We start from the raw sequence: 21,703 nt of genomic DNA, 5'->3' as shown, positions 1-21,703 counted from the left end.
CACTGTGGCTTCTTAGACTGTAAGCTTTACTTCAGCACAACCAGTTGTAGAAGCTGCCACTCCAAATGTCTTTTGATAACAAGAAAAAAATACCTTTTCAGTACACGGCCTGAAGTTCTCTGACCTCTTCTGCCAGCTACTTTGAAAACAGCTTCTAACTGGATCCTCCTTTAACAGGATGACTGCTCAGGAGTAAGGCCATCATGCAGTCCAGCAACCTTTATGGTTCTGCTTTGATTCACCAGGAACTATTATTGAAACCTTCCAGTGCCTCCTGTGAAAGACACAGGCACGTACATGGATGCAGGTTTATTGTTAACTTTTGTAAGGTTTATTTACTGAACATATGCAGCTGCAGCTCCACTGTGATCCTGAACTGGATAAGCACTTAAGAAAATGTGTCAATAAATGGACATACATCAGCTTATTATATTTATGCAAACAGACGGGACCAATGATGCTTCACTGAGTTAGAGACTTTAACAGTCTCTTCTATGTAAGAATGTCTCGTGCTGATGGACAACAAAGGTTTTTCAGACTACATGTAGCTGTCCTCCATGTCAGCTAACACATTTATGTCACACTTATTTCTGCTTTCCCATTTTATAATTATTACTTACATTTTGATTAGATACCTTGAGTTTGTAAATGATCAGATTACATAATTGGAATATAATGTATCCAATTCAGGGTCGCAGGAGGATGAAGCCTATCCCAGCTGATACAGGACAAAGACAGGCTGCCAGTTTATCGCCGGGCGAAAACAATACGTGTAACAGAAAATCCACTTAAATGTTTGATATTTCTTAAATCTTATTTAAAGGTTTCTCTATAAATACATTTCAATTTTTTTTCATAACCCCTAGAATACAAACCTAAGCTGTTTCAGATTCTGACCTCTGACCTCAGTGACCTGGCTGTGTCCTCACTGCAGCTCCCTCTTGGAAGTACGTCTGCTTCTTGTCTTCCCCCAGTGTTGACCGCCTGCCCTTGATATCACGTACTGTACCTGAGGAACAAAAAAGGACAAACACTTGCCTTCATTTAAGAAGTACATTCATACAGAGGTAATCTATGGAAACACACTAGTTCACCCTTTGGGAGGAATCAGTTCCTGTGAAACATTTCTGTAAATGAACATCATGTGGAGAATGAATGAAATTACTTCTTCAGGTGACTCAGCAGTGCCACACTGACAGATGAAACTTCTGTGGAAGAAGAATCTGGATTTTTTGATTTGCAATCCAGTTCTGGTTCTAAGTATTAAGGATTAAGCAACAGTGCTCATCTTTGCTCTTCTGAAATCTGTGTTAAACAACAAATATAAGTTAGAAACAAAAATACAGCTGAGTAGAGGCTTTACACACCACCATCAGCTATAATGCTAAATTTTAATCTTCAAATGTTTCTGAGCTTCTTCAACCTGTTTTTAACAGAGAAAACTCCCACACTCAATGCAGCCTGAATGAAATCCTAAATGTTCAGCACACACAAAGACACAGAGGTACTGTTTAAGGTTTAGTGTTAACCTGATTCACTGATCATTTACAGTATTACTTTGCATGATGTCCACGTCACTGTAAGTTTCTAGCTGACTCTCAGGTGTGACAGGTGTGCCAGCAGGAAAGAGTAATAATAACCTGCATCCTGAGGTTTGTCATGCAGGATCAAAGGAGCCAGGCTTTGTTCACACAGCTAGGATTGTATTTTACACTGACCCTGGGTCAGTACAAGTATCATACAGTTTAAACGAAGCACTGAAACTTGCACATATTTATTACAGATGCACTGAAGCTAATCGAGATATTTGCTGTCAATCTGTGGCTGCGATTAATCACTATACTGGAAAAGTTATTAACTAGTAACTTCATCAGTCATGACAGAAGCTAATATTTCTGTGCTAACATCGTTTAAACAGTAACAGCTTTCCTCCAATATAAGCTAACGTTTACACCGTAACTTTAAGCTAGCACCACAAAGACGGTAAAACACGTAATAATATCTACAAATGCATCTTAAAGCTGTTATATTAGCACTCTGTGTATTACTAACATAACCACATTAACATTACTGACACTCGCTGACTTTTAATAGTCATTCTATAAATGCTGTCCGTTTAAATGGTCTTACCTGTAAACACTGCTGTAGCCACCGGATTCCAGCCAGAGTGGATTCTGGAGTCTTCCCACGCTCCTGTTAGTGATCCTCCATCTGGATGGATGAGAACAACCTTCTGAACAATCTAGCAGGAGATGGCCCATATCTATGGGACTGATTTGTGCTAATAACGCCCATTGTATGGACTGATAACAGCCGAAGCGGGTGAATAAAGTCACCCAGTCGCTAGCTGTGCCATTACCCAGCATACATCACTCCCTCCATAAATGCAATAAACGATACAAACGTAATATCCTGTATTTAATTTATCTGCCTTTTTTCAGGTAGTTGTTTACATTATATAATTTATTGTGTTCAGTATACGTCACTATAATGTGATTTCGGAAATATACAAATATACGGACAACAGGCTCTTCCGCGGCAATCTCTTGTCGTCAATAAACAACGTTTAGGGAGCTCTATAGTATTCAATGAGAGGACCCTGCACGTCAATTCTCGACGCGAGGGGGGTAGAGGGAGCCTGACCATGCGTCACACATTTGACGACTTGGGAGTGAGAACGTGTTGCCTTGGCACTTGTGCAGGTGAAGGAAAGATATTCTTCACCATATCTTCTAATCTTTGGCTTGGAAGGAAGTTGGTTTGGAAACATATTTGGCGGTGCTTCATATCCTTCTTTGCGCTTGTGTGGAAGCCCCGCTTTTTTCTTTTAATTCATATCCCCCCCCCCCCCCCCCCCCCCCCACACACACACACACACACACTTTGGGAACCTCTGATCCAAGTTATATTATGAAGCGCTCCTCCCTCCTTATGCTCAGCAATTTCCTCATCATTTTTCAGAGGAAGTGATGATATTACAGCTAGGTTGACATCTAGCATGGCCTACGCTACCTTCGGCTGCACCAGCTACAGGGGCCTGGCTAACTACGGGTAAATGAAGGGTGCGAAGCCGAGTCTCCAATTCAGTAATCCTGGCCTCCAGACCTGCAAATATGCTACATTTACTACAAGTATCATTACTGCTAATGGAGGCTGAGGAGTAACTACACATCTGACACAATGAGCAGGAAACCTTGGAGTCAAGCTCCAAGGTTAGTTGTGTTGTTGAATATAAGAAGAAAAATTTTAATGCATTGTAAAACAGTTGACAGATGCAATTATTTTTGCATGTTAGAATTTATTTCTGGCTTTGGTGACATCACATTACTTATTACATTACACATTATTATAAATTTTACATATCAATATCAAAGTTAGTAAGAAAAGGGCCAGCGCCAAAGAACAGTAAGAATATTACTTGTTAGTGGTGCAACGGATCAAAAATCTCACGGTTCGGATCGGATCACGGTTTTAAGTCACGGATCGGATCAATTTTCGGATCAGCAAAAATAGAAAAAAAAAGACAAAAATTCGACTTGCCCTTTACTTATTTAAGTATTTTTTGCCTATTAATAAACATTCAACTGAAGACTCATTCCACGCACTTATATAAAAACAAATTAAGGTGCAATATGGACCATGCTGGGCATCCTCTGCACACAACCATAAACAACCAGAGGAGTCTGTGACAGGTTGCTTCTCCCAAAGTCAAGGATCAGCAGACTTATAAAGTCACTTTTACCACACACCATCAAACTGTTTAACTCCTCGCTGGAGGGGAGAAGGAGGGGAAACGGGGACAAAGGAGGGGGGAACAAGTAGCTGTAGTGCCTTTTCACTGTGCAATAGTTTTTGTTAATAACCAACGGTGTAATAGACTCACAATACTTGAAATGTGCTGTTCCCTTGTATTCTTATTCCTATTGTAGTGGCGGCACTCCGTCTCTATTTCACTCTTCTGTACCACCTTTAGGAGTCAGTCCGGCAACATGCATTTGAAACGCGAGCAAGTCCAGGTACCTTTCTTGCAAAAAGATGTTTATTGAAACTTTTAATTTACATGGCAAGACTCGGTCAAAAAACTGTGTTGCTTCCAGCTTATCCGACTCCCCAACTACGTAATTACAGTGTGCCGGAAGCCCAAAATACTAAAAAGCGCATTAGAATGTCGCACTTCTATTTTCTATACCTTTAACACAACAGTATTTTGAAATTAACTAGATTTATATATTCTTTGTATCTACCACTCCGCTGTGATATAACGAGCGGTCATGGTCACGTGGCTTTCCATTGCCCTGGAGGTCCACCCATTTGTAGTTAGAGCAACAGAAGATGCCTGGGACAGTTCAGCCATAACTTTAAACTTCTCCTCATACATACTTGGAACGATCTTGTCAAACTGAAGTGGACGCGCAACGAGATATCATAGCGTGGCTCAAGCACGTTCATCACAGTTTAAAACCCTTGTTTTGCACAACGGAATATGGCCTCCCGTCTGCAGCTAAACACCCCATTAGCTTTTGTAATAGCTTTAGCCCGGTCGGATTGGGCAGCAAAGGGCTCCTTAAATGCCGCAAACTCCTCTGCTCCGCCACTTGGACCGCTAGCGCTGACCATAACTACCGCTTGACAGACTGACCACGCGCACCAAACACATACTTTTTTTTTTTTTTTCGAATCTTCAGATCACGTGCGTACCGAACCGTGGAGTGGGATGGGTTCGGATTTCAGATCAACCGTGATCCGTTGCACCTCTATTACTTGTGTCCCAAAAATTACAGATACAGAACTTTAGAAGTTGTAGTGCTAAAACCTGATTATATTCATATTAGAAACAGTTGCACAATTAATTGCATAGAAGAATCAAAAGTAAAAGCAATGTTTATAATGAACCACAAATCATAAAGTATATTTTTGATCTGACTTACTCTTGTTTATAAATCAGAGGTTTACTTATATGTTTAATGTTTTAAAAGAGAGAGAATAGAATTCTCTTCACAGCCAATGTCATTCTTCCATTGATTAACCTCATTCAAGGTGATCGGAAGCGAGGTCAACACAGGGAATTTTCCACTCTTCTCTTCTTTGTATTTGGCGATGGACTCAAATGTTGCCACAACACGAATAATGCCTCTGTGCAATGCTGTTAGCTGTCCATCTGTCATCACTTCTTTTTTCAGATTCAGGCTTCCGACATCTTTTGATAGTTGTTGTAATATGGGTATTGCCTGAAAAAGAGTGTCGAATAGTTTTAAATTTTACTTTGTCCTGTCTCCAAACTATCTCTGCCTTCCTCCTCAACTTTTTCTGCAAACCACTGAGCTGTCCCTTCGATGTACTTATTTCAAATCTTGCCCGTTGTGGTCACCCCAAATGAAAATCTTAACATCTTCAGCTCTGCTTTTTCCAGCTTGGCCTCTTGTCTTTTTGTCAGTGCAATTTTCTGCAAATCACATATCAAAGCAGGTTTCAATACCAACTTGTAAGCCAGCTCTTTCAATCTTGCTGATATCCTTTTGTCAAAAATCCTCCCTGACACTTGACACTACATGCTCAATATTGTCTCCACTTTCTATTGCATCTCTCTCTTTTTTTTTTTTTTTGCCTATCCCGTTTGGTTCTTTAGCCGTCATAATTGTTGTCTGAAGGCCAACAAGGATACCCAACGGATTTACTTTACCAAGTGGATCATCACGGCCTTGCCGTATAGGTCCATTTCATCGACCATTGTTGTTATTATTTATTTTATTTTAATTTATTTTTAGTTGTTACAGATGGGACTGGCATGGCCACGGGATAGGAAAGGGAGAAAGAAAGAGGAAGGAAAAGAAAAACACAGGGGAAGAGGGACAGTGAGAAAGGGCATTTAAAAAGAAAAAAATCTCCTGGATCACCTGTGGAGAAAAAAAAATGAAAACAAGAGAAAACAAGCAACAACAAAAAAAGAGAGAGCAACATAATAAAAACAACACTATCGCATTAATCTAGCTAAGTGTAAATAACAGTAAATACTAAATGTTGCTGTGCAGCACGCAGGACCCACAGCGTACAATGGGCTTTGAAGTAGCAGCCAAGAATGTGTGGATGAGCGTGCTTATATTTAAAAGGTTTCTCCGTGTACGGATCTGCTAGAGGGTGTGGGGAGCCATAGCCCCGTCCCCCAGGGCATGAAGCAGGCATGGAGGAGATCCAGGCCCCAGAGTGCGAGACAAGGAGGACCACCGCAGGGGCATTTGTGCCACTCTCCTGGGAAGAGCTGAGGAGAGCCCCAGACGAGGGGTCACCCAGCAGCCATGGAGCAGAAGCCAGAGGGGGCTGCAGAAGCGTGCCTGCGGCGTCTGCCAGCAGCGTCTGCCAGCAGCGTCTGCCAGCAGCTAGCTGTGCCAGAATGAAGTGAGCCGTAGGCACAGCTGGCCGGAGGGTTGAGGGCCCCCCACACCCCGGAAGAGGCCCGACCGAGCCACGGGCGCCAGACCCCGCCAAGCAGCCACTGGAAGTGAGCCGGTATATACCTGAGCACCCAGTCCCAGACACCAAGTGCCTGAGGGCATTGGCCACCGGCAGGGAGTGTGGTGGGGGGAGATAGGCCTCCATATGTTGGAGGGCCTGAGGTGTTCCCAGAGAGGTGGAGTCTAAGACCCGACCTGACATATAGACACAGACGAACAGGCACACACAGACACACCGTGCATTCCCACCCTCATGCACACATATACAAATACTCAGCACTCACCTACGTGGAGACAGACACAATTGGACATTGTACACACAATCATACTCCCCAAACATATTCTATACCCCAGGTCCAGGTACCCTCGCCCCCAGAGGGGGAAACTGCACCTAGACCCAGGAGATGTTACCCTTTCCCCCGGGGTGGAGACAAACAGACCGCTCCCGGCCCTGCAGCGGCAGGGAGATCCCGCATCCCAGACCCCAATCGGACGGCCAACACCTCCTCCCAGCCCGATTGCTAACAGAGAACGGGGGTGTGTGAAGACCCCATACCTCCCTCTGCCCGCTCATGTGTAGTGTTGCTGCATGTTGTTCTTAAGTGCATTTAAAACACACGGGAGGGCATGGTGCTTTCTGCCAGAGAGCAGGAGGTGTCAGCACGGCCCCTTTCCTATGCAATGTCTATTGCTTTGCTTTTGTTGGATCTAGGTATTTAAATTCATATAACATCACTACCTCTGCTCCTTGAATCATCACTTTTTCACCTGTCTCCCTCTCATTCACACACATGCATTCAGCCTTGGTTATAATGACTGCTGTTCCTCTTCTCTCTAGAGCAGAGGAACAATTGAGGTGGAGGTAACTTGTGTTGTTCCGATCCATTTAACCCCCCTGAATTAGCGCTAGTTTCCTTGAATAGCTAAATGGTAAAAGGAGTACAATTAGTAGCTTACCACAAAGAGCGGTTTCAGGGACGTGCTTAGAATGCCTGACTCCAAAGGGACATCAATTCCATCAAGTTTCACTTTATCTTCTTTATGATCCTCCAGCCACCTTCCCAATTCCTCTAGCTTAGAGATTAGTTTTGTCAGCACTCGAAGAGAGTGACCTAGTCTGTTCATTTTGTCATGTGATTCTGGGTCACTGAGGCTTTCAAAAATTTCTTTTGCAACCTTAAAAACAGCATCAATGACACTGAATTCTTTAATCATTTTGCAAAGTTTTGCAACAGAGCTGAAAACTTCACCAGCGGTTTCAACTCCTGCTTCAAGTCCTGCATCTGCAGCTGCATCTACTGTTGTGTCTCCCGCTGCAGCTCCAGTAGCCTCTGCAATAGTATCTGTGGCTGCCTCTGCAGCAACCTCCGATGCAACCACGGCCTCTGCTCCAGCAGCCGCTGCCTCTGCTCCAGCAGCTGCTGCAGCCGCTGAAGCCGCTGCCTCTCCTGCTGCGGCTATACTTGCAAGTGCTATATCAGCCACAATTCCTAAAACAATTCCCATAATGACGTAACCTGGAAAAAAGACAAACAATTCAAAAGAACAATTACAGTTTAGCAGTCTATTTATGTATATATTTTTATGTGTAAACAATTTCTACAATTGCACACGTGCATATTTTACTGAATATTTCTTTGCACTTGGCAAACTGTTTCTAAACTCTTGGCAAGAAGGAAGCTTGGTGCAGACTTTGATGTAGTCTTAACATAAAATCCAGCTGTATGTTAAACTCTTCGATACTTCAAGTTGAAATGCTGTTCTTGGACTGTATAGGCTGAACAGGCACAAGTCAAATGGTGGAGTCAAATTGTGTAGTGCTTGCCACAAGCATGATGTGTGGTTAAATTACTAATTTATGTAAAATTTACATTTTATCTTAGTGGGTAGTCTGTTTCCCTAGACCCAAAATTATGTGGAAATCATGGTGTTCAGTGTTAACCAAAGACTACATTTCTATCTATCAATTCTCTTCCACTAATGCAGAGGTTCCCAAAGTGGGGGGTTCCGTCCCCTAGGGGGGCGCTGAGCAATTGCAGGGGGGGGGCACGGTATGAATTTTAAAGAAAACAAAAAAAAAAGAACGTGCTCAGTCGCCTAGTGCCTGAGCTCGGATCATACCAAAATTAGGGGGAATTTACACCGGTGCGCTCTGTGCTTCGTGTGTTGTTTTTGTTTTATACAGTTGTCAGTCAGTCATCTAACTATGAAACAAATTACACTCCAAAAGACCCCGGGCTTCTGAAAAAGATGACCCGGGCTTGAGCCCAGTAAGCCACCCCCCCGCTCCGCTGATGGTTGACTCCAAATCTCCCGACCACTATGTTGATGTGAGAAAGCAAGACCGAGACAGCGAGACCAAGACAAGACCGAGACCAAAGTCTGTCGAGACCAAGACCGGTCTCGAGACATCCAACTCTAAGTAATGTTGAATATTATTACACAGGAAAAAACAGCTACATGTAAAATAATTACACTCTGACGCCTCTAAATGGAGGGACTCTAATTTCTAAATGGAGGGACAGTAACTGCGTGTGTATATGTAGCGTGTAAAAACTGAAGATAGTAAAATTAACAGTAAAAGGTATTTTGTCTCTATCCGTCATTGTAGAAATTCATGTCATGTAAACAATAACAACACAGCGTGACGTGAAAAAAGGCACATACCTTTGATGTTGCGTGATGAACTCTGTATTCCTTGTCCACACGTAAACGCAAAAACTGAGTTTTCGAAAATCTCCAACCTGGCAGGAGTTTTTAGAAATCTCAGTTTTCAGTGATTCACGCCGTTTACGTGTGGACGAAAGGTCCAAACACAGAAAAAGCTGCGAAAAGCTGTGTTTTCAAAAATACCCATGTAGGTGTGGACGTAGCGTAAAAGAGTTAATAGTTTATTTTATTGCTGCCTGTAATTTATTACAGTTTTCTCGTATTTGTTTAATTGTTTATTAAAGGCTTGAGGTGTGAAATAAACTGCAAGGAGTTTGCAAACAAAATATGGGTGTGTGTAGTTGGAGGATGTGTTGGGGGCTGGAGCCTATTCCAGCTGTCATGGAGCAAAAGGCAGGGTATACCCTGGATAGATTTGAATATAATTTGAGTACTCTACCTTCGTTCCACAGTCCAAAGTCGTTGTTGTCTCTAATATTTTGACTCTGTGACAAATTGGTGACCTAAAACAATTTACTAACGTTGTAACTCTATTTTTCCTCAATTGTAATGAAATGGTGTGTAACTGAAGGTTTTCATCAATCTCAAAATAAATTTTAGTAAATAATTTAAAACGAAAAAATATTTATCATATTACCTTAATTTCTATAAACAAACCATTCAAATACTGTCATTAACAATAAAGTAGCCACTGAAAGCTGCATCAGTTAAATGTACTTTTAGATTAACTGTCAATCACTAATCCTATATGTTTCATAATACCTATGACGTTACACGTAAATTGTACCCTTTGTTTGTATCTCAATGTTATTGAGAAATTTATTATTATTAATAATAATAGAATGCTTTTCTGTGTGTTTGTATTAAACCAACATTCAAAAAATACCTAGATTCATTCAGCAAATGCATATCATAGGAATTACCATAACTCTTCAAAATAATTTAGGATAACTAGGAAACTACAAATAGAGCAATTGGCTATGTAAGAAAAAAACTGTCAGAAAGATAAGTACAAATACTCACTAAGTGGAGTCAGACCGGTAGGAACCACGAAGACTGTCACCAATCAAACTGATGACCTCGATCTAGGGTTTCAGTTGTTATACCTAATACAAGGAGGAGTGCCGAATTCCACAGAAAGCATGTGTAGGAAGGCTCTATCACCCTATTAAATGACAGCTTTAGAAAAGGTATTTCCTTCAGCAAGGCTTTATAGAGTAATACTCTACGTTTTGTAAGTGAATATACAGTTCTATCAGGGCAGTTCAAGCAAAGGAGTGCCTAACCTTTCTGGTATGTGACTATAACTGGATATAAAATCTACGAATGCACTTTTCCAAATTTTGGTCTATGAGGGGTGGGGAGCTTGGACTTACTCAAGTACAAATACTCATCTTAACCTCTCTCATAAATGTAGTACAAATACTTCATTATTGTCTCTGTACTTTATTTGACTATTTTTTCTGAGAACGTATTTTTATTTCTACATTTTAAACACGTCTGTACACTCTATTTCTTACATTTTCAAAACAGACTTGTAAATTTTAATTTACATTATCATTTATAGCGTTTATGCTCGCGGGACAAAATGGAGCAGAAGGAATGCAGGCTTCATTACGTTTTGGTCGTGGTACTTTAAAATCTAGCTGTTGCTACAGAAGAAGAGGAAGGATGAAGGGAGTGCCATTTTTTTATGTGTCAGGCAATTTCAAGTGCAGCATTTTTATCAGCTCAGCGAACATCAGCAAACAAACTGTTTGTGTGCAGTTTGTCTCATAGTGTGTTTCCAGCTAAAGTTTCAGCTGCTGGACTACAGCTCAGCCTTTAATACAATCATCCCAGACATCCTCATCACCAAACTGGACAGACTTTGAGAGGAAATCCTGAAGTTGGCAGCATGGTGTTCAGAAAAGAACCTGGCACTGAACACTAAGAAAACCAAAGAGCTCATTGTCAACTTCAGGAGGCACAGCACTGACTTATCCCCCCTTTACATCAACGGGGAGTGTGTGGAGTGGGTCCACACCTTCTGGTTCCTTGGTGTCCTCATCTCTGCTGACATCTCCTGGACAGACAACATCTCAGCGGTCATCAAGAAGGCCCAACAGCAGCAGTACAAGCTGAACTCCAACCTGCTGCTGACCTTCTACCGCTCATCCATGAAGAGCCTGCTAACCCAATGCATCACGGTATGGTACGGCAGCTGCACTAAGGCGGATAGAGCGAGGCTTCAAAGTGTAGTCAAAACAGCACAAAAGGTCATCGGCTGCCCTCTCCCCTCCCTGATGGACATTTATTCCTCCCACTGTCTCAGCAGAGCAGCAAACATCATCAACGACAGCTTGCACCCTGGATTCAACATGTTCAGCCTGCTTCCCTCAGGGAAGCGCTACAGGTGCATCAGCATAAAAAACGTACAGACTCAGACACAGTTTTTTCCCAAAGGCCCTAACCACCCTGAACTCACACATGCACTGATAACACAGACCCCCCCCCCCCCCCCCCAATTTTTCCCACTTCCTCTATGATCCACCACTGTGAAATACCAAATTCTATGTGCAATAACCCAACTGTATATACATCACACTATTTATTACATATTACTTATAAAAACAAAAAAACTGGCTTGTATATTTGTACATTTTATATATTTTTCTCTGCTAATACTGTACATATGTATATAGTGCTGCAGACCTGCAAATGTGCTACATTTACTACAAATAGCATTACTGCTAATGGAGGATGAGGAGTAACTAAACATCTGACACAATGAGCAGGAAAGTGCAGGAGGGACAGGTGAAGAGGCCATGCTGCTAGCAAGTTGGCTACAAGCTAAGCTAAGCTAGCGAAACAGTAAAGACACAGTGAGTGAATACTTTGGCAATAAATTAGGGAGTGAGTACACAGAGAGTGTGCTTCGGATGAAGCACGTGAAGATTATACTATGAAAAAAGAAGTTATCTAAAAGTTTTTAATTAAATTGCTATGAAAATAAGCTACTCAGAAGAAGCTACTAGAAGTCTGTAGGTTAACAAACAGCACAGAACAATACTTGTAAATCACAATTTGAATCTGAAACCTAAAATCACACAAACAATGATAGAAACTCTATCACCAACTTCTGAAACTGTCCTTGTAAAGATGAAATTGTGTACTTACACAACATGTTTTCTGTGGAATTCCCCACCCTCCCTGGGGAAGAATGTTTTTGAGAGTGCTAGGTGTCAGACGTGCTGAAACCTGCAGCACGTTACGCTCAGTAATTTCCTCATCATTCTTCAGAGGAAATTTCTGTTGTGCTGAGCTGATGACATTAGGTAGACCAAGAGTCGTTGCCAGATGTACTCAGACCTGACACTCCAGTTCCCCAACTGCAATCATTCTTTCTTTGAAACTTCCTCAAAGAAGAACAAATTGAGGGAAAAAAAAAACAACCCAGTTGTTGCTGGTATGGTATGGTTGCAGTGCTATAGAAATGAAAGATAATAGAACATTATCCCTAATGTGATGTTTATATCCAAGTTATATTATGAAGCGGTCCTCCCTCCTTGTGCTCAGCAATTTCCTCTTCATTTTTCAGAGGCAATTTCTGCTGTGTTGAAGTGATGATGTTACAGCCCTGGTACATTGATACACTCACATATCACTCTGATGCTCCCACTGCAACCCTAATTTCTTTAAAACTGCGTTTAATTTAACAAGGAAATCAAAACAAACAAACATAAACGCTGAAGTCAGTGTTACAGGACTGAAACATAACTGAGTACTATTTTACATTTACATGATGTTTCCAAGTTCTATTAGGAAGAGTTCTTCTTTAATGCTAAGTCTCTTTAAGACTGATGTGGGACAGTAGTACAATTTTGTTTTACTATTCTACAAAGTAAGTGTGTGCAATGAAAATAAAGAGCTATTGGTGATGTGAGCTGTGCCTTCATTTCTGTTTTCCCCCTTTTCTTTCTATTCAGGGAATCTGCTCGAAACGCAATGGAAATCTAAGATGAGGAGTAAATGGGGATGGGGAGGGATGCATAACAATTTTTTCACGCAAATATCTTTGTTTTACTTCGTACATTTTCAAAATAGACTTGTTACTTTGCATTTAATGCATGTGAGGGAAGATATTTTACATAACTACACACCTTTAAACACTGAACTGATCTGAACCTAAATGGAAGGTGTTTTTTTTCGTTTTCTTTTCTTAAGGATGTACAGGAGAACTACTATCTTTTAAAAGATTTAATTCGCTTTAGCAGTTGAAATTACAAGTTACAGCGCTGGACCTCGATGTGAAATCAGCGATCTCCCTCACAGAAAGGATGATCCTCAAAGCAGGCGATACAGTTATGATCAGTTATGATACGAGAGCCATATCTAGAATAGGCAATAGTAACAAGCAGAAGTACAGACTTTTTTTGGAATTATTACTAATGTGGTTTGTTGTGTTTCAGTTAAAAACAATCAAAGTTAGAAAAGGAGAAACTCTAAAGCAAAACTCTAATTAGATAATTGTCTAAAATTGACTTATTGTTCTATTGAAGGGTCCAATGCACTTTATTTTTGTTATTTATTTATTTTTGTTTAACAATTGTTATTTTCTGATCTGGATGGACAATTCGATTTTAATCAATGACATTTGTTATCCAGCCTTGACTGTTACGGTTTGGTTACACTGCTAAAGCTGCTTAACCCCACACCAGCCAAAGCTGTTCCTTTGACAAAAGAGGTACATTGTTGCAGTTGAAGCAGCAAAGTGCATACAGTGTGATGTCTGTTTGGTTAGCAACTAGATGTGGAGACTAAAGTGTTTTAACTCATAAATAACATGCATACCTCATTCAATTCAATTCAATTTTATTTATATAGTGCCAAATCACAATAACAGTTACTTTAAGGTTTTTTACATTGCAATGTAGACCATACATTAATAGACACAGAGAAAAACCTAAGGATCATATGACACCCTATGAGCAAACATGGATGGATGGATGTTTTTTGAATACTAAGTTAATCTGATATTGGCTGCGATGTTTAGTTATATTTCCATTTCCATTTTGTCTTGTCAAGGTGTCTCATCATCCCTTCCAGTTACATGTTCCCTCCCTGTGTTTCATGTCATGTGCGACTTGTGTGCTCTCTCCAGTCCATCAGGTCCACTGTATTTGTCACCTTGTTAAATCTCTTGGTTACATGCTTCCTTTTCCATTTTGACAGTTTCTTGTTCCTCGTTCAGTATGTTATTTCTGCATCCCCTGTGGGTTCATGTTCATTTGTGTCAGCTGTGTTGCCCATGTGTTTCCATTTCCCTCATTAACGTTCTGTTATTTAAGTCCTCTGTTTCATTTAGTTCATTGTCAGGTCATCAGTTTTCCCTTCTCTCATGTCATTGGAAATAATAAAGACGGTAAAACACGTAATAATATCTACAAATGCATCTTAAAGCTGTTATATTAGCACTCTGTGTATTACTAACATAACCACATTAACATTACTGACACTCGCTGACTTTTAATAGTCATTCTATAAATGCTGTCCGTTTAAATGGTCTTACCTGTAAACACTGCTGTATCCACCGGATTCCAGCCAGAGTGGATTCTGGAGTCTTCCCACGCTCCTGTTAGTGATCCTCCATCTGGATGGATGAGAACAACCTTCTGAACAATCTAGCAGGTGGAGATGGCCCATATCTATGGGACTGATTTCTGCTAATAACGCCCATTGTATGGACTGATAACATTTGAAGCGGGTGAATAAAGTCACCCAGTCGCTAGCTGTGCCATTACCCAGCATACATCACTCCCTCCATCAACGCAATAAACGACACAAAAGTAATAGCTGTATTTAGTTTATCTGCTGTTTGTCTGGTAGTTGTTTACATTATATAATTTATTGTGTTCTGTATACGTCACTACAATGTGATTTCGGAAATATATAAATATACGGACAACAGGGTCTTCCGCGGCAATCTCCTGTCGTCAATAAACAACGTTAAGGGAGCTCTATAGTATTCAATAAGAGGACCCTGCACGTCAATTCTCGACACGAGGGGGGTGAAGCAGAGGGAGCCTGACCATGCATCACACATTTGACGAGTTAGGAGTGAGAACGTGTTGAATAAAGAGATGCTGAAAAGAAGCGGGTCTGCCGTGGTACGAAGTCACTTTCATCTTTACGCAGGACTGTAAGCTGTCATCTGTGAGGCGCGAGCGGTGTTTGTTGTTAACATAGTTCACGGTGGAGCTGCTGACATAACGTGGATCCGAAGATCCATAATTGGCCTATCTGGGGTTGAAAGTCTCGATAAATGCACGGCGTTTCTGCGGTATACCGGTTTCCGCGAGTGTGACGCTTATTTTGAGCGATGAAAAATAATAATAATAAAAAAAAAAAATTTATTTCAATATCACAATAATCTTCCAATTTAGAACTACACGTTAAAAAAAAACAACTAACACAAATAAAATACACTTCAGCTAAATACTTCTAATTTATTTTCCCAAACCACGCAGAGCCGCAGTATAAGGACAAAAGAGCCGCATGCAGCTCCGGAGCCGCAGGTTGCCGACCCCTGCACTAGACTCTATAGAATAAACTGGGGCAACAAAGAACTTAGAACATACATCATAATACAAAAACACTGAGACACAAGAAACTCAACACTGGGTCAGGAGGCCCAGGATCCTGACAGAGATGAGCTCAAAAGCCAAACAGAAATAGTCCACTTTGCTGGGCACAACTGTGGATGTTTTGAATACATGCATCAAATTGGCAGCCTTCCTACACAACCTGCAGGAGAGGATTGAGCTGATTGATCTGAACATCAGTGAGATCCAACGCACTGAGGAAGGCTTGAAGAATGACAAGAACTTCACTGTAGAAGTTATTAAAGGTGGTGTGTGGGGGGTTGTTTTCTTTCAAGGTGATGTATGTTGTCTGTAAGGAGAACCTTCACTATTTTGGATTCATTATGCCCTGGAAATCTGAACACTGTGACATCATGACACTGCGTTGTTTGTACTGGGAGATGTCCTGCATAAGCTCATGTGAAAGAAAACTGTGGAGATGTGACCAAGACAGAGAGCATTAGAAAGACTACGGAAATGTTGAAAGTAACATATCAAGTCAAATATCTGGAGAGCAAAAACATTGCCAACATTTGTTGGCTCTTAAAAACAAGAGAGAAGATCTTGATACAGATGGGAATCGTTTATGGGATGAAGAGGGAGAAGATCGCCCTGAATTTTGATTCAGTGCCCACCAATGTAAATCTGGACCTACTGATTGAGTTAATGGAAGAGATGGAAAACAGTGAGAAGATCCAAAAATTGGAGAAGATAAAAAACAGCCAGGGTAAAGGAGTCCAGGCAATGATGTGATCTCTTTATGACAAACTGACATCAGCAAAGAAAGCAGTTAAAAACAAAAGAAGAAGCGTACAAGCATGTGTCTTCAAAGCCAGCCCAGGGAGCTGTGTACACTACGAGGTCTGCACTATTCATTCATGCTGATAAACATCAGTAACAATAATTATTCATTACAAAACATTTCATGTTAATTCGACTATCACAGTAGAAAATAGATTTAATATCTGTATGAAAGTGGAATGTGTTTCAGTTTGATAGCTTTATGTAATAATAATTATCCCCACTTTCTCTTCTCATGTAACTTGAGTATGAGAGTGAAATTAGTTAAAGGTGTCATGAAATCAATATCCTTAGTATCCTTATTTTCCTATTAGATTGTTTTATGTACTTTAATAATGAAGGCTTGTAGAGCAAGGCCACTTTTAACTCACAAACTAAGTGCTCAGCCAGACTGAAAAACAGGAAGTTTTAGTGCACAGCCATATTAATAGATAAGACACTGAAATGAGGAACTTGCCATATAAGCAATGTTTGAGACTGTGTGACGTGTAAAGTACCAAAATAACACCTATATGAAGCACAGTTTATGATTCTAATGTTAGAGCTCTTGCAACTGGCGTTTGAGCTGTGCATGGGTCCAAAGGTTGGATCTGATATGAGGCGAACAGGAGACCGGTCTAAAAAGATTTAAAGGTAGGCACAAACCTGTTCAAAAAGCAAATTTGTGCAAATTGGCTGAATTCTAAATTATCTGTTCGCTGAGTAGATGATCTTAACTATTAAATTGGCTCAGTAGTGGTAAAACTGAATTCTTGAGAATAAAGTAAAGCTTTGAAGTAATGATAATGAGAAACTTTGAAGTAATGAGAAGTTTTGAAGTAAGGATGATGAAACGTTGAGAGTGACAGTACTGAGTAAAGAGAAAGCAGTTGGACTGCTAAGTGAATTTAGTATAATAGGTAATTGGTCATTTTTAAGGGATAGAGTCCCTATTAGCAAAGACGGTTGGACCGGCTTTGGTCATATACAGTGGGGCAAAAAAGTATTTAGTCAGCCACCGATTGTGCAAGTTCCCCCACTTAAAATGATGACAGAGGTCAGTAATTTGCACCAGAGGTACACTCCAACTGTGAGAGACAGAATGTGAAAAACAAATCCATGAATCCACATGGTAGGATTTGTAAAGAATTTATTCGTAAATCAGGGTGGAAAATAAGTATTTGGTCACCTCAAACAAGGAAAATCTCTGGCTCTCACAGACCTGTAACGTCTTCTGTAAGAAGCTTTTCTGTCCCCCACTCGTTACCTGTATGAATGGCACCTGTTTGAACTCATCATCTGTATAAAAGACACCTGTCCACAGCCTCAAACAGTCAGACTCCAAACTCCGCCATGGCCAAGACCAAAGAGCTTTCGAAGGACACCAGGAAAAGTATTGTAGACCTGCACCAGACTGGGACGAGTGAATCTACAATAGGCAAGCAGCTTGGTGTGAAAAAATCAACTGTGGGAGCAATCATCAGAAAATGGAAGACATACAAGACCACTGATAATCTCCCTCGATCTGGGGCTCCACGCAAGATCTCATCCCGTGGGGTCAAAATGATCATGAGAACGGTGAGCAAAGATCCCAGAACCACACGGGGGGACATGGTGAATGACCTGCAGAGAGCTGGGACCACAGTAACAAAGGCCACCATCAGTAACACACTACAACGGCAGGGAATCAAATCCCGCAGTGCCAGACGTGTTCCGCTGCTGAAGCCAGTGCATGTCCAGGCCCGTCTGAAGTTTGCCAGAGAGCACATGGATGATACAGCAGAGGATTGGGAGAATGTCATGTGGTCAGATGAAACCAAAGTAGAACTTTTTGGTATAAACTCAACTCGTCGTGTTCGGAGGAAGAAGAATACTGAGTTGCATCCCAAGAACACCATACCTACTGTGAAGCATGGGGGTGGAAACATCATGCTATGGGGCTGTTTTTCTGCCAAGGGGACAGGACGACTGATCCGTGTTAAGGACAGAATGAATGGGGCCATGTATCGTGAGATTTTGAGCCAAAACCTCCTTCCATCAGTGAGAACTTTGAAGATGAAACGAGGCTGGGTCTTCCAACATGACAATGATCCAAAACACACCGCCCGGGCAACAAAGGAGTGGCTCCGTAAGAAGCATTTGAAAGTCCTGGAGTGGCCTAGCCAGTCTCCAGACCTCAACCCCATAGAAAATCTGTGGCGGGAGTTGAAAGTCCGTGTTGCTCGGCGACAGCCCCAAAACATCACTGCTCTCGAGAAGATCTGCATGGAGGAATGGGCCAAAATACCAGCTACTGTGTGTGCAAACCTGGTAAAGACCTATAGTAAACGTTTGACCTCTGTTATTGCCAACAAAGGTTATGTTACAAAGTATTGAGTTGTATTTTTGTTATTGACCAAATACTTATTTTCCACCCTGATTTACGAATAAATTCTTTACAAATCCTACCATGTGGATTCAGGGATTTTTTTTTCACATTCTGTCTCTCACAGTTGAAGTGTACCTCTGGTGCAAATTACTGACCTCTGTCATCATTTTAGGTGGGGGAACTTGCACAATCGGTGGCTGACTAAATACTTTTTTGCCCCACTGTACTTCATGTGAAGTTGTGATGGTTGTTTAAATTATTATAAAGTATCTTAGGACGGGAGCTGGGCTCCTAGGACTGCACCAAGTTTAGGGGTGGGAACTCCCTCCCTTTTCCAGACGTGGGAAAGGGTCCTCCGGTGTGAGGTTATCCCAGGTGGCACCTGCCAATGACTTGGGACCTTGGTTCAAAATGGCCACTGGTATCTACCAGTTTGTTGTCCGGGACGACATTGTGCAGTTTTTGGGCAGTAGAAACCGGGTTTCGGGCGTGAAACCTTAACTTAAAACTTCGGAGAAAGCCTTGGCTGTGAAATGCCAAAAATAGAGCTTCAGGCAAAGTTTGGGTTGGTTGACGCTTTTAAATTGACTTAGTGTTTTAGAAATCGGGCCACAGTCCGGGACTGATACTGGTTAATTGATCACAAGAAGGTCAGACCCTAGTGGTGGACGCTTCATACAGTAGGTCAGAACCTGGGGTTCGACGCTACTAAAATTTGTCAAAATTGGTTAGGTTCTTGTGTTGAGTATGTCAGGGATCCGTCTGTTTGTTGTAAAATTATAAGACATCTTTGTAATATAAAATAAGTATTTTGGTATTTAAAAGAACTTTGCAATTTAACAGTGATTTAAAGGCTGGAAGAATGCTGAGAGTGTGTGTTGAAATGAAAGTGTGTATGTTGTGAAATCCTTTAATGATTGGTGATTCTATAAATATATTGTTGTGAACATCGCTGAACCTGTTGGTGTGGAATGTGAAAATTGATTAGAGGTTTTAATTGTTTTTCTTTCAGTTTGAGGTCGTATACGCACTTAACAGGGTGCGGTCTACTTCCTCTTTCTGATTCTAAACAGCAGGTTTGATGAAAATAGTTCATCACAAGCAGGTTTTGGGTGATTCTAAGTGTTTGAATGTTGTGAATACTGGATTTGAGTGATTCTGTGATTTGTACAAAATAATAAATAAGTAATAATAACACTACATAGGTTCATAGCAGAGTGCGGGAAAAAGAGGAAGTCTGAGAGAAGAGAGGCTGTGTGTGTGTGTCAAACAGGATGTGACCCAGCAAGTATGATTATAGCTTGTGAGCTGGTGAGAGACGCTGCAACATGAAAACAGAGGAATTAGAGACTGAATGTCTTAAGGAAAAGTAATAAAATGATATTAATTACATGTTTTAGTGTGTCAATACAGGTGCACTCTCCTCAACCTGAAAACATGAGTACAGCGGCAAAAGGATAGATTAACAGAATTGGGACGACAAACAGGCCAGCCTTTGGCTTAAAAATTTTACAGCTTGACCTCTCATTCTGTCCCCACCCTGAGAAGAAGCTTAAAGGACAGTCGATCTCCTGATGAAGACAGAAGACAGACAGAACATCGTGGATTTGAAGAGTTAACAGCAGGCAAAGGACAGTGCAACTGACCTATAACACTGAAGGGTCCAGCAGCAGCATGTATGAATACCACTGATGGAACATGAGCTTTGAATTACAAGCTGGAAACCTGAAGCTGGAACAAGTGACATGACTGTTTGAAGGCACTGGATATTTGCCATGCTGGGAGTTAACCTACAAGAAAAGACTGAAAGATCAACAGAGAAGAAACAGAGAAGAAGAAAACAGCTAAGTTGAGCCTGTGTTTCCTGGAGATTTGAAGGCCAAACAGGACACTGTGAGAAGAGGGACGGGGACCAGTCAGAGGTCAAGCCCGGACGAGTTTGAGTGAGAGAGTACAGGATATAATTGGATCGAAAATGGAAGCTAACTCATGGAGGTTTAGGATTGTCCACCACATCAAAAAAAGAAAAGAAAAGAGAAAGACCGAGAAAAATAAATACATGAACTAACGATTACATGAATGAATAGAAAACACACACACACAAATTGTTACATGTGAAATTATTTTTGGAAAGAATCAGAAGTGAGACAGTTTGAATCTACAGCTCAGCGCAAAGAGGCATGAATTACACCTGATTATAAAAATACCTATGCAACGAAGAAGCAGCTTACACTCAGTTAATATGACCACATAATATACATGCAATGAAGAACACGCTTACACTGACATACATGACATAAATTGGTATTTCTGACCGGAGAGAGAGAAGCAGGTCGGTTAAGCAGTGATGATAATAATGAAAATGTCTCAGTTTTGTTAATTTTAGGTGAAAAGCAGACCTGGATCAATTTTCCACATGCAGCAGTCGGAAGAAAGTTATAGGTTAACATCATTAGAAACGTTCAGGCCAAGTTTTTGGTTGAATTGTTTACAGCGCCATGTGTCCCTAAACCTCACAAGCGAGCTCTCACTCCTGGCTGAAGACAAGGAATGCAGCTCCAAAGAGCAATGACATGGATGAGAAAAAGAAATCTAAGCTCAAAAGCTCTTTGCCCGAAGATCAAACTTGCAGCGTAACATCTCACAGTCCATGTCCACACTGGGGATGCTGCCTGAGAAGAATTCATCTCTGAGGAGCAGCCGCTCATCTGGTCTCAATGTCAACTCTCCTGATGTTAAGAAGAAATGCAAATTGGGACACAAACGAACCGGCAGCTCTGACAGCAAGGTGTCTTTGGGTTCTTTCTCACTGA

General features: G+C 41.2%; 1 pseudogene across 1 annotated transcript; it reads right to left on the bottom strand.

Moving 5' to 3' along the window:
* Positions 1–2,977: 2,977 nt before the first annotated feature.
* Positions 2,978–8,285, bottom strand: LOC146391806 (uncharacterized; annotated as a pseudogene). Its single transcript, XR_014798902.1, has 2 exons — positions 7,407–8,285; positions 2,978–5,228 (listed from the first exon to the last, which is right to left on the bottom strand). The product of XR_014798902.1 is annotated as an uncharacterized LOC146391806 (transcript).
* Between the last annotated feature and the right edge of the window lie 13,418 nt (positions 8,286–21,703).

This window comes from Perissodus microlepis, chromosome 3 (assembly GCF_051167445.1).
Source record: "Perissodus microlepis isolate ML-2025 ecotype Zambia chromosome 3, ASM5116744v1, whole genome shotgun sequence".
Lineage (NCBI taxonomy): Eukaryota > Metazoa > Chordata > Actinopteri > Cichliformes > Cichlidae > Perissodus > Perissodus microlepis.
Note: the sequence above shows the minus strand (reverse complement) of the source record. Positions and strands in the feature narration are given on the sequence as shown.